The 15,311-nt window shown below is 37.7% G+C and overlaps 1 protein-coding gene across 1 annotated transcript in view; it reads left to right on the forward strand.

Annotated features, from left to right (window-relative positions):
* LOC139982680 (uncharacterized) overlaps positions 1–15,311 on the forward strand; it is a 214,111-nt gene that overhangs the window by 24,222 nt on the left and 174,578 nt on the right. The window lies entirely within an intron of this gene.

The following is a 15,311-nucleotide window of genomic DNA, read 5'->3' on the forward strand; positions in this document are numbered from 1 at the left end:
ATAGCCTTAAATCTGTTATATATAGAAAAAATACCAAATGATACCCGAAATAGGTATATTTAATTTGTTGGAATTCTAGGTAAATTCTAAAGTCACATAAATCCTCTTAACTCCTTAATCCCCAATTGTGATCATATAATTGTCTCCTGGGGGAAATATATTTACACATTGTAATTACTTGAAATCTGTTCATTTTTGTCAATAGGGACCCAAGTATTGACAGATAGGTAATGAAATGAGGTTTTAATTTTTATATATTTTTTTTATAATTAAGCTAATTAGATATGTAAATATGCAAATGAGGTTATGATACAAACACTGTACTTTTTTTGCCCATTTGAAATTATTTTGATGAAATCTGCTGGACTTTTGATAGTTTGATGAGTTCAAGACATGTTATTTCATAAGTAAAATTTAATTTGATGTTTGAATGTGAGGAATATGACTGATTTTCCCCCCACCAAACAAACAAATGTATTCTGTAATACAATGGTAGCGACGCGTAACGGTAAGGATATATATACCAATTGCATACACAATACATTGTACATACAGTGTGCAACTGTGCGGCTTACCATATCAGAATTTCAGAATTTCATCGTCAGAATCTTCTTCTCCAACGGCTGGATGGTCAAATTGCCCATAAAAAGAAGGTCTAACTCCTTTTAGAAGTATTTAGCCATGATAATATGTGCTAAATAGTTACCGTTTCAATTACGTGAGTGATTGCATTGACCCTAACTACGCGAAGCATATCAACTGTGGTTGACCGAAATTCTATACCGTAGAAATGCTCGAGTTGAATTGCTAGAGATTTCTCACAAAGTGGAGGCGCTATTGTTAAATTGTTTCTATATAGCCCAGCGTTTCACTGTGGCGCTTCTGGAGAGCTAAAAATCTACTATGTAGGGTGAGGCATTCTGGAGAAATACTGTTTGAAAAAGGTTCGTGTTTTGGCCCTAATCTAGACCGAAAAACGTATTTTTTGACATATTTTCTCCAAATGTAGAGCCATCTCTCTACATATGCCTGTGAGGCTCCTGATTTGATTCCTTGTATGTCTTAGCTAGTTGTATGAGATAGGGTCAGTTGACTTGACATTTTTCACTGTTCTCAACATTTTTTGAAAAAAAGGTCAAAACGACCGGTTTATTTAATGTAAACAAATCTTTGAAGACAAAAAAAAAAAGACCATGTGACCCCCTCGGAAAAATTTTGTTTATTGATGCAGGCTGTCTTATGTGCAAAATAAAGCTATGGGAAGCTCTCTAGTGTATTTCTATCTCGAGAAATGACTTTCTAAAAACAAGGTTTTTCAATGGTCCACAGTTGGACCAACTGATGCCAAGGAGACTTATCATAATAATTTTTTTAACAATTAACAGTATACTATATATATTACAAGGTAAATATTGCGGAGAGGATCTAGTTCGTTTTTGCAGAATCAAATAACTGCATTACAATAAACTATAGGTGAATGTAGCTATACGACGTAACAATTTGTACTTGAACTCATTTATCTTTGACTGAGAAATACAACTTAATAAGCTATGCATTAACATGATACAGAGCAAGCCCTACTTTAATACTTTCCGTGTGAACACAAATGTCATCTTTAAGGAATTGTTATTCATGTAATTTGGATAACTGCATTCTATAACAGATATGGTGGCGCTGAAACACCATGCAAATAAGGAAGGTAAAACAAATGATACATTTCCATCGAATTAATGAACCTAGAGCACTGTAGTATACAGCAGAGTAGGGTCAAGTAATATATGGTAAGGTTGGTTAGATCCTAGAGCACTACATTCTATAACAGAGTAGGGTCAGGTAATATATGGTAAAGTTGGTCAGAACCCAGAGCAGTGTATTCTTTAACAGAATAGGGTCAGGACGTATATGGCAAAGTTGGGTAGAACCTAAAGCACTGTATTTTATAACAGAGTAGGGTGGGTCAGTATATGGTAAAGCTGGTTAGAACCTAGAGCACTGAACTCTTTAACAGAGAATGGTCAGGTAATATATCGTAAAGTTGGTTAGAACCCAGAGCACTGCATTCTATAACAGATTAGGGTCAGGTAATAGATGGTACAGTTGGTTAGAAACTAGAGCACTGTATTCTATAACAGAGTAGGCTCAGGTAATTTATGGTAAAGTTGGTCAGAACCCAGAGCAGTGTATTCTTTAACAGAGTAGGGTCATGACGTATATGGCAAAGTTGGCTAGAACCTAGAGCACTGTATTCTATAACATAGTAGGGTCGGTCAATAGAGGGTAAAGTTGTTAGAACCTAGAGCACTGTATTCTATTACAGTGTAGGGTCAGGTAATATGTGGTAAAGTTGGTTAGAACCCAGAGCACTTTATTCTATAACAGATTAGGTTCAGGTAATATATGGTACAGTTGATTAGAACCTAGAGCACTTTATTCTATAACAGAGTAGGCTCAGATAATCTATGGTAAAGTTGGTCAGAACCCAGAGCAGTGTATTCTTTAACAGAGTAGGGTCAGGACGTATATGGCAAAGTTGGTTAGAACCTACAGCACTGTATTCTATTACAGAGTAGGGTCGGTCAATATATCGTAAAGTTGGTTAGAACCCAGAGCACTGCATTCTATAACAGATTAAGGTCAGGTAATATATGGTACAGTTGGTTAGAAACTAGAGCACTGTATTCTATAACAGAGTAGGCTCAGGTAATTTATGGTAAAGTTGGTCAGAACCAAGAGCAGTGTATTCTTTAACAGAGTAGGGTCAGGACGTATATGGCAAAGTTGGTTAGAACCTAGAGCACTGTATTCTATAACATAGTAGAGTCGGTCAATAGACGGTAAAGTTGGTTAGAAACTAGAGCACTGTATTCTATTACAGAGTAGGGTCAGGTAATATGTGGTAAAGTTGGTTAGAACCCAGAGCACTTTATTCTATAACAGATTAGGTTCAGGTAATATATGGTACAGTTGATTAGAACCCAGAGCACTTTATTCTATAACAGAGTAGGCTCAGATAATCTATGGTAAAGTTGGTCAGAACCCAGAGCAGTGTATTCTTTAACAGAATAGGGTCAGGACGTATATGGCAAAGTTGGTTAGAACCTACAGCACTGTATTCTATTACAGAGTAGGGTCGGTCAATATATGGTAAAGTTGGTTAGAACCTAGAGCACTGAACTCTTTAACAGAGTAGGGTCAGGTAATATATCGTAAAGTTTGTTAGAACCCAGAGCACTGCATTCTATAACAGATTAGGGTCAGGTAATAGATGGTACAGTTGGTTAGAAACTAGAGCACTGTATTCTATAACAGAGTAGGCTCAGGTAATTTATGGTAAAGTTGGTCAGAACCCAGAGCAGTGTATTCTTTAACAGAGTAGGGTCATGACGTATATGGCAAAGTTGGTTAGAACCTAGAGCACTGTATTCTATAACATAGTAGGGTCGGTCAATAGAGGGTAAAGTTGGTTAGAACCTAGAGCACTGTATTCTATTACAGTGTAGGGTCAGGTAATATGTGGTAAAGTTGGTTAGAACCCAGAGCACTTTATTCTATAACAGATTAGGTTCAGGTAATATATGGTACAGTTGATTAGAACCCAGAGCACTTTATTCTATAACAGAGTAGGCTCAGATAATCTATGGTAAAGTTGGTCAGAACCCAGAGCAGTGTATTCTTTAACAGAGTAGGGTCAGGACGTATATGGCAAAGTTGGTTAGAACCTACAGCACTGTATTCTATTACAGAGTAGGGTCGGTCAATATATGGTAAAGTTGGTTAGAACCTAGAGCACTGAACTCTTTAACAGAGTAGGGTCAGGTAATATATTGTAAAGTTTGTTAGAACCCAGAGCACTGCATTCTATAACAGATTAGGGTCAGGTAATAGATGGTACAGTTGGTTAGAAACTAGAGCACTGTATTCTATAACAGAGTAGGCTCAGGTAATTTATGGTAAAGTTGGTCAGAACCCAGAGCAGTGTATTCTTTAACAGAGTAGGGTCATGACGTATATGGCAAAGTTAGTTAGAACCTAGAGCACTGTATTCTATAACATAGTAGAGTCGGTCAATAGACGGTAAAGTTGGTTAGAAACTAGAGCACTGTATTCTATTACAGAGTAGGGTCAGGTAATATGTGGTAAAGTTGGTTAGAACCCAGAGCACTTAATTCTATAACAGATTAGGTTCAGGTAATATATGGTACAGTTGATTAGAACCCAGAGCACTTTATTCTATAACAGAGTAGGCTCAGATAATCTATGGTAAAGTTGGTCAGAACCCAGAGCAGTGTATTCTTTAACAGAATAGGGTCAGGACGTATATGGCAAAGTTGGTTAGAACCTACAGCACTGTATTCTATTACAGAGTAGGGTCGGTCAATATATGGTAAAGTTGGTTAGAACCTAGAGCACTGAACTCTTTAACAGAGTAGGGTCAGGTAATATATCGTAAAGTTTGTTAGAACCCAGAGCACTGCATTCTATAACAGATTAGGGTCAGGTAATAGATGGTACAGTTGGTTAGAAACTAGAGCACTGTATTCTATAACAGAGTAGGCTCAGGTAATTTATGGTAAAGTTGGTCAGAACCCAGAGCAGTGTATTCTTTAACAGAGTAGGGTCATGACGTATATGGCAAAGTTAGTTAGAACCTAGAGCACTGTATTCTATAACATAGTAGGGTCGGTCAATAGAGGGTAAAGTTGGTTAGAACCTAGAGCACTGTATTCTATTACAGAGTAGGGTCAGGTAATATGTGGTAAAGTTGGTTAGAACCCAGAGCACTTTATTCTATAACAGATTAGGTTCAGGTAATATATGGTACAGTTGATTAGAATCTAGAGCACTTTATACAACACCTAATTATATTCCGGCCATTGGATTGGTCAATTGCTTGTCGGTTGCATGCAAAATCCGCTCTATTGCACGCTATGATGATAGAACCATGCGTTATACTTTTTTGATAGCACTTTTTTCAATGGTAAGAGAGCAGAGAAACCTGTCTGTTCAAAACAATCTGTTGCATGAGTGCATTTTACATCCAATTATATCCAAATTTGAAGGTATTGTATAGAACAAATAATGAATGGTTTCCATTCGTGCAATAGTGCAAATATTTCATTCGTTGAATAATGTAATTTGTTCCATTCAACTCGGCTGCGCCTCGTTGAATGGAACATTCCATCTTTCAACTCATGAAATATTTGCACTATTGCACTCATAACCATTTATTATTTGTATATTATTCTATAACAGAGTAGGCTCAGATACTCTATGGTAAAGTTGGTCAGAACCCAGAGCAGGTATTCTTTAACAGAGTAGGGTCAGGACGTATATGGCAAAGTTGGTTAGAACCTACAGCACTGTATTCTATTACAGAGTAGGGTCGGGTAATATATGGTAAAGTTGGTTTGAACCTTGAGAACCGATGGATTGGAAAATCATTGACCATGTAAGTTAAACAATACATGTTCTGCAATATAAAACAATTGAAGGCACCGATATTCTTTTTTTTTATTACATGGCTAAGTTTGATTCGATCATTGTACGTGGAATGTCGGTTGCACCAGATGAATACATATATTTAAACTATGAAGAGACTTATGTACGATGCAGATGAATTATCTGTTCAGTGTATCTCATGTCTAGCTGGTCTTATTTAAGTATATACAGTCTCGTGCTACATTTTTCTATACACAAAATGAGTCAAACATGTATGCCGCTCAACACTGTCCATACCAAGCCCAATGCTCATCTATGATACATTCATACAAGTGTAAATATCACAGCTGTCTGTTTTAAGAATTGACTCATCCCTTGTTGATGATGGCATTTATTAATAATAACGAATTAACAGCAGGCCGCTACTAATTTCCTTTCTGGTCATTGACTTGAAAATCACCTAGAATATTAGAAGGGAATATATAATTCATCTAATGCCAACATTTTAAAGTACTTTAATTTTAAATAATGAAATGGTTTTATTTTCTCTTTACGTCAGCATGATGGTGTCCCTTTGACCGATTTAGGGTACACAAAAGAAGTAAGTATGATAAGTTTTTCACTGTATAGTGTTACCATTTCACACAAGTCTCTTAAAACTCACGCCTTAGCCACTCTAATCCAAACTTAAGCTAAACAAAATGTTACTGAAGAACATTCAGATCTACCAGTGCCATGTTTAATAACTTACCTACTACAGGTTAAATAAACATGTGCTGGTATAATCAAACTATAACTGCACGACCTTAAACACAGAACTGATGATAATCATTACGGTATAATCTCCCAAATCGTTATCTGCATATTGTTTGAACTAAACAAATATTGGTTCGTTAAATTAACTTGTTCAATTTTATAGCTAAGGTTTTGTGTATGAAATAGCTTTATTACTTGCGTCGAGGTAATGTTTTTTTGCAATTTTCATTTTAACGGACTTGAAAGGTGAACGAACAAAGGCGTAGAAAATTTGAAAACTAATCTAAGCAGATCAATATATACCAATATAAATAGAATATTAAATAGTATCATTTACAACCGATTGCAACACCACCGTAACTTAGTTATACACATCACACTCATCATATGCAATGATACTGTGATTGGCTCATATGCAACAACATGACTGATAGGATTCAATTAAATATTCAGCCTGGATTATCAGTAATTCTTGTAACCTTCGCTTACTGATTCAAATCACCGTCTCAATCCCTATTTTCTTTGTTTTTAGCGAAAACATCGTATTATTAACGTTTGTCCGGTGGTCCGTTTCCAACAAAAATTCAACCCCGTACAAGTAAATCTGAAACTTTTCCATGGCCCAAACAACAGCTAGACGTTCTTTCTCGATGGTAGCATATTTAACTTCTCGAGGCTGCAACATTCTACTGGCGAAACATATTGGGTACTTTACACCATCCTCTTCCTGCATGAGTACTGACCCAACCCCTACATCCGAAGCGTCACATCTAAGAATGAATGGTTTCGACATGTCGGGTAGGTGCAAGATTGGTGCGGAAGCTAGCCTTGATTTTAACGTGTCAAATGCAACACCCTGAGAAGAACCCCATTTAACCCTGTTTGGATTAGAACCTCGCGTGAGATCAGTTCAGGGAGCGGAAATGGCCGCGAAGTTTGGTATAAATCGACTATAATAGCCAACAAGTCCCATAAATGATCTCACTTCCTTTATTGTAGTAGGTATCGACGCATTTAAAACCTTCTGCACCTTGTCGGGCTGAGGGCTCAAGATCCCTTCCCCAACCACGTAACCTAAAAATTCTAACGATGAATAACCAACAAAACACTTTGTTGGTCGCGCTGTAAGTCCGGCGCTCCTAAGACGCTCAAGCACTGTTGCCATCAGTTCTACATGACTATCCCAATCTGTGGAGAACATTAATACATCGTCGATGTAGTTAACAGTGTTTTGCAACCCATCAAGCAGCCTGTGCATCATACGCGTAAATACGGCAGAAGCGTTGACAACACCAAAAGGCATGACTTTGAATTGATACATTCCTTGATGCGTTACAAAAGCTAGTTTCTTTCTCTCTTCTACGGCAACCGGTATCTGCCAATAACCTTTTGATAGATCTGTTTTTGTAAAATACTTTCACTTAGATACCTTTGCCATCAAGTCCTCAATACTGGGAATAGGTTCGGGGTCAAATAAAGCAACCTTGTTAAGCTTTCTAAAGTCAACACAAAACCTGTTTGACCCGTCTTTTTTGCGAACCAACACTATTGGCGATGCGTACGGCGAATAAGACCTTTCAATAACATCAGTTTCTAACATGTACTCTATTTCTTCCTCTATAACCTTTTGCGTACTCAATGGAATTGGATACGGTCTACTTCTTACAACTTCATCCGTTACCATTGGCAACGTATACTCAAGTAAATTCGTACGACCAGGCGTATCGGTTAACACATCTCTGAATTCAGACAAAACAAGCGAAACCTCTTTTGCTTTGTTTTCGCATAGCTCTGAATTCACATTGACATCTCTAAAACATTCTTTTGATTTAGAAGGAGGTAGTACTATATAAACTTATCTGTTTCAGAATTATTTTCCTCAATGATTGCGCAAGATCCACTCTGCTCCTCTAACACACTCCCAGCTGACGCAATATCAACATTTCGATCGGATGTTCGAACAAAATATTTCTTTAGCAAGTTTGCGTGAAATGTTTTCCCTCTTTGTTGACTCTATAGTCGTACTTGCCTACCTTTCCTACAATATGATAAGGCCCTTTCCACTGCATAGTTAGCTTGTTACTGTCTGTAGGTAACAAAATTAGAACTTGGTCATGTACATTGAATTTTCAATCACGTGCCCTTGCGTCATAATATTTCCTGTATCTACTAGACGATTTGGCCAGCTCGTTTTGAGCCAAATAACATGTTTCCTCAAGTCTTTCTTTCAAATCGATCACATACTGATAGGTAGTTTTAACTTCTTCCTCCTCTATTTCACCCGTCCACAAATCTTTCAAGATACCCATTGGCCATCGGACCGTCCTCCCATACAACAATTCAAATGGGGAGAATCCTAGTGATTCTTGGGAGACCTCCCGATAAGCAAACAGCAGGGCGGGTAAAAATCGATCCCAATCACGTGGTCTTTCAGCACACATACGCCTTAACATTTTGTTTAACGTACCGTTAAATTTCTCAACCAAGCCGTTACAAATTGGATGGTAAGGTGTAGTGGTTAGTTGTTTGATCTGCAATACCCGACTAATCTCCCTCATGAGATCGGAAGTAAACTGACTTCCCATGTCGGTCAGAATTTCTTTGGGAAACCCCACCCTAGTAAATATCTCGAGTAGAGCTTCGGCTACACGCTCTGTTTCAATACTAGGCAGAGCAACTGCCTCTGGGAACTTCGTAGCATAATGTACTAAAGTCAATACATATCTATTAACTCGATCTGACACTGGAGCTAACGGACCCACTAAATCGATAGCTACCCTATGAAACGGAGTGTATATAAGTGGCATACGTCCTAACGGTACTTCGGAGATTATACCCTCGAAACCGTTCTCTGGCATACATCACAAGACATACAAAACATTTTCACATCGTTTTGGATACCAGGCCAATAGAAATTGCTCGTGATCCTATCGTGTGTTTTTTGACACCTAGGTGACCAGACAATGGCGCTTCGTGGCCCACACTTAACACTTTGTTTCGAAACCTTTTAGGCATCACTACCTGACGAAATTCTTTGTCACCTCTTGACTTCGCCGACTTGAATTTACGAAACAATACATTATTTACTATAGTAAACCTAACCTCATTTCCACCTCTCGTCATTTTGACATTACCAGTCTTTGCTATGTCATACAATTTGGCAAAACTAGGCTCGTCTTTCTGAGCCTGTATCAATTCTTCTCTTCTAATATCTAACTCCTCCGACTTTGCGGTTCTCAAAGGCTTGAGAGGTTTGTCCTTTTTTTGCTTTTGAGCTCGGGTCTCGACAGCACCACTTACAGAACCTGGATCCTTACCACTACTTTCAAATTGAGGGGGATTCCAATTCGGGTCTGGGTCCTGTGGTTCTCTAACACCATTAATATTTCCCAGAATTAAATCATATAACGGACTTTCCATTACTAGAGCCTCCACTTCTCCCTGATAAAATGGCGTATCAACAGCAATAACAGCAACTGATACGTCACGTACTGTACCATCAAGAAGAACACAACGTTTGTTTGCACCTGTGAACTTTGAAGGGTCAACGAATTTCCTTCGAGCTACAACCGTAGTGCAACCTGTGTCCCTTAATACCGACACCTTTGACGACCCAATGTAACCCTCCCTTACAGGCATACATCCATAATTGGTTTCTACAGCACTTACTTTAGGCAGACCGTGTTTGACATTGTCCTCCCCTACCAGTAATTCGGAGTCGGTTCGACAAGCGGCCGCTCTTTCTTTTACCTCTGCCTTAGAGTCACTACCCTCTGACAAACCTGCACCCCTGTCATAGCTACGACCTTTTGAGGCATATGTACCCCTATGTTTCTTACAATCGCGAGAAACATGACCCACGTCGCTACAATTATAACATTTCTTGTTCTTATTCCACTCCTTGCCCTTATCTACCTGCTGTTCAAACTGTAAATTGTGGCTAGATTCTTGTTTTGAAGAACCCTTCTTGTCCCACTGTTTACCCCTGGCGTCGACATAACGATCAGCCCTATAAGCCATGTCTTTAACACTAACAGGTTGTCCCTCTTTAACAAATATACGAAGATCCTTAGGACACATACTATAAAATTGATCTTTGACCATGAAGTCTACCATACCTTCATAAGACTTAGTCGTATCGCTTAGGTCTACCCAGCGTTCCAAGTAACCTGTGAGTCTATCCACAAGTTGGATATAGCTTTCCCCTCCTTTAAGCTTTGAACCTCTAAACTTTCTACGAAAACCATCGGCATTCATATCATAGATACAAAGTAACGCTTTCTTAAGGATGTCATAATTCTTAGAATCATCATTGGACAATCTTGAATAAACATTAAGGGCTTTGCCCGTTAACAGGGCACTCAACAATATGGCCCATTCTGATCTTACTTTTCCTGCCGCGGTTAAGTACCTCTCAAACCTTTTTAGGTATGAGTCAATATCGTCTTTTTTTGCGTTAAAACATGGTATCTCAGGCTTTTTGAACGGTGACATTTGCGGCGAGCCTACATCCGGTTTTCCTGAGGACCGCGTCTTCACGTTTTCCTCTGCAATTCTTAGTTCAATTTCTCTTAACTCCTTTTGATGTTCTCGCTCCCTCTGTCTTTCGTCCCTTGTCTGTGCATCCAGATTCTTTGCAAAATCAATTAGCGCCTGCCCTTTGAGGTCAAGGCCTTCTCCCATTTCAATATAATTTTGAAGCTCTGCCATCTTAGGCAACTCTGTAGTGACGTGGGGCACGAAATTTACACATAAGATCAATGAAATGCGAACAATAATAATCACCTCTTTCATCCCAGAACGAGCTCCCAGAACAATTAGAGTAGAACTTGCTCACACCCAGTTCGTTCGTCACTTTCTATTGTTGACGAGAATTACGAGAATGACGCAGACGTTGGACGTCGGAAGGCTCGTTTGGCTCTGTTGAGGGCGCTCGCGGCCCGCAAAACGTCAGACGAAGTTCCTGATGCTTAGTGCTATAGGTGGCCCAACGATAAACGACTAGACGATTAGTTTCCCGGACAGGCCCCCAAAATGTCACGGGTAAGGTAAAACTATTCGACTGGACAACGTAAATACTTGGATGGCGTGTGTCTTTTGTATAAGCTTTATTTGGTCCTCGTTACCAGGGGCAAAAACCGGAATTCGGTCAGTTTCCGGCTTTTTACACGTATCGGTACGTTATTTAAGATATCTGAAAAGATATATATTACCACGAATTCATCAGCGGGGAACTGAAGTTGCCCCTACATATACTATAGTAAAATAGCGAAGTACTGCGGGCTATAACGCCGCCCAACGGACATCGTGTCCAACTGCAACAAGTGACTGCTGTGGTGCACCCAGCACCCTTGCACAAAGTATATTAAACTAAACACGAATACCACGCCCTGACCTGCTTACCCGGCCTATTCATACCGACCCTTTACCTGCATTTTATGCAAATTAATCTAAACAAAGACTTGCACAAATTCCATTGATGCCCGTCGAGCAATCAGTGAATTAAACAAAGCATATACTAGAATGTCGTATGTTACTAATTTGAACTTCGTGAGCAAAACAGACAACAAATGAATATTCATCAGTAAATTTATCCAGCTGCACGATAGTCGTTAGACTTGCGTCAAGCATACTCGTGACACAGATTATATTAGGAATACGTTTGTTTTCGCTATGTTCTTAGAGGATAGTATTTTTGGACGCTCCGTTCGATACAAGGTTTTGAAGTAATGTGTATTTGCAAACAAAAACGGAAAAAGAGGAATGAATAGACGAGAACTACAAGTATAAAGAAACACAAACATGTAATAATATTAAGGAAGAAACTATACTTACCACTGTCCACGAACACAAGTGGTAGTTAAATGGAATGTACATTCACAATGACCGTAGCGGAACATGAAATGACATTCGTTATACGGTGGCTCTAAGCAGAGGCTAAAATTAAGAGGCGAGACAAATTGAAATTAACAACGACATCAACATGTAACCTGAGATATAATGTGACACACACCTTATTAGATCTAGCGACAGAATATAGCCTTCACCCATACGGTGAATGGAAGGCAAACCCCGCAGTGCTATACACTATGCTAAATGTACTTCAGAGCACATCTCCTTGTAAATATTTAAAGTACAACTATGATAACGAATCTTACATGGTGAATTGCTTTCCATACGTTATGTTTTAATTTCTTATTTCAGGTGAAACGATTCCGAAATTATTGGAGGTAGGCTTTAATTAAAGTATATAATGTACATTCGTGAAATGAAAATTTTCGTTAACCAAGTATCAAGAGGATTGTTTTAGATATTAAGAGTTCCTTGATTCTTAACGGAATGAACGATATCCACGCCTAACGTAAATCACAGAAGTTGCATATGCAAGGTATCTTAGACATTAGTTCTATATTCAGCTCTGTCTGACAATGCTCACATGCCTTTTGATCTCTCGTAATGTTAGTATAGTCCATGGGTACTTCATAATCATGTGAAAACTGTCAGCTTCATGCATTGACTACCTTGTTAAATATTACGAGATTTATACATAAAGAGCACACGAAAGATGGATGAGTACTCGTCTTTCTTATTTGGCCTGCACTTGAAAACCAGCTATCGTGGTACATCGATATAATATAGAAATGAGTTGATAATTATCGTTACCGTGGCAATGGTCACCACATTCAAGTCCAGAAACTCCTGCACAATATGTATAAGAAACCAAAGCTAAATAATAACTGAAGATCAATCAGCTCGACTAGTTTTATTTATTTAAAGTATAAATTCTACCGGTGTATAGATATGGATACATATGCTATTACATTTAAAACAAAATGTATGTCTTCTCGATACTAAAACTAATAAGCATAGTTGTCGCAATTGACCCAATAGTTATCTGGACACATTAAGCTGTGTAATATTGTTGCAAACTAAACGTTTGTGAATGTTAGATTCATTATCTGGTATTTCTTTTTTTTATCGCTGAACATTTTAAAGATGATATATGAGTACAGTTTCATCGATTGTGGTTCTTGAAATTTTCTCTCATCTAATACAATGATGATGTGATTGACTGATCAGCAACAACTGATATTAATCAATCATAGCTTAAGCCTAAATTAAGTAAAGTATAGCCTTGTAGTAATCGCTTTTCATGCCTCCTTAAGCTGTCTCCCTTGTTCTTCCAAAAAGTGTAACGGAACATTCGTATAATTAAATTATGTAATTAAAGTTAGTGATCATGTTCGGAATAAATTTGCTTTCGTTATATTCATACCGGATATAATTTAATAAGATTCCATTCAAATACAAATGTTGAAATTTAATTTGTATTTGTAATTAGAAGAAAATGAAGACATGTTTAGAGCTTGAACTCTAAATGATAAGAAACACTGACATGAACTGTATATTTTAAGGTAGATAAAAATAGTTGCCACGGTTCATGATCACTAGTGGTATTTTAGTGGTATCTCACCTATACAGTGATCGGAAGTTAAACCATGCAGTGATATACACTAAGCTATATGGACGATCAAATGAACTTCAGAACACATCTCCATGCAAATAATTATCACACGAGTAGAACATCTCCATGCAAATATTTATGACACGAGTAGAACATCTCCATGCAAATATTTATCACACGTGTATAAAAAGGAAGCTTACTGGGTGAGTTGCTTACCATACGGTTATTTGTATGTTATCTCTTCTATCTTATTTCAGTGGAAATATTCGGAACCTATTACTTCCTCTTTGCTTCTTTGATGAAGTATTAGTTTGCGTTTTGCATTAATGAAATGCAAATGTTTAAACTAGGAATGAATTACCTGGAAATAAAATGGCACAGTAAAGTACAATATATATATACAAACGCGGTGATTAGATGTTTAGCGATGCGAAATGTTTCTGATGACAAATATATGTTATTATCCACAGGGAATCAGAATGGCAAAAGAACCGTACGGCATCAGAAGGGACGTGATGCACCGATACTATACCAAGGGTGCTAGCAGGATAGTTCCAAAAGCCACTGCAAAAAGCCTTGCTCATTTCATGAATAATCCAATCATATACATGCTGTTTTATCCCAGCATTGAAAAATATTGATTTAATTATCATGTCTAAAATAAAATATTAATAAAAGTAAGAGCTAAGTACAAAATTACATAAATTAAAATATTCCACGAAAATCAAGTATTACAATAAATTACGCTCTTATTGTTGTTTTAGAAAATAAGCAAATTCATCATGCAGCGCGATTTGTTCAAATTAACGTTATTTTTGCCTTCCTGTGTGGCGTGACTCAGACAGTTAAAAAGTTATTAAACTAACTGACTCTTAACTACTTTATTATCAACTGCCATGCATAACTGCATTGTTCATTTGAGACAGTTGAAAAACACTGGAAAGAACGTAAATCCATTATTTTACGCGAATCTTGCTGTGTCCGACACTGTTGTTGAGTGTTTTATATATGTATAACCTATCACCAATAGTTCACCTACCCAGAGAAATAGGTTATACGATTTGCTCTTATGTTCATGTTTTCGGTGATTGATTTTGATGACATCAAAGTCAACTCCATATTGTTTACACGAGAAATGCTATGTAAGTACTCTTGCGATTTCATTGAAGCTCTTATTTCTCACACTTAGATTAAATTGATCAAGTTTAGAAATAAACCTCTGTTATTTGTTCAAATAACGTTGTTACGTGACCGTTCTCAGACTTAATGTGGAGAACAGATCACGTGGCATAACACGGAGAAAACAAGGATGAAAGTAAGTTTAAAGCATTTAATAAGCTATTTACATGGCAGAACAAAGTATAACTATGAACATAATACATAACTATAGATTCTTAATTCAATTAACGTCTTTCTGGACTTGGAGAGCCGGGGGAGAGTTTCTGCTTATTTCTTGAGTTACCTTAGTGCTAGGCGGATAGTGTCCAGGTTTGCTTTAGAAGTAGTTCGGCTGGATGTAGATAAAGTTCAGGTAGAGCGACGAGAATCCATTAGAGTGTAGTAGGTCGGAGTTCCGACAAAAGTATAGAGTTAAATATTCACTGTGTTTAAAATGGGCACAGTAATCAATGCCAAGGAACCATCAGAGGTG

Source organism: Apostichopus japonicus, chromosome 16 (genome assembly GCF_037975245.1).
Source record: "Apostichopus japonicus isolate 1M-3 chromosome 16, ASM3797524v1, whole genome shotgun sequence".
NCBI classification, from domain to species: Eukaryota; Metazoa; Echinodermata; class Holothuroidea; order Aspidochirotida; family Stichopodidae; genus Apostichopus; species Apostichopus japonicus.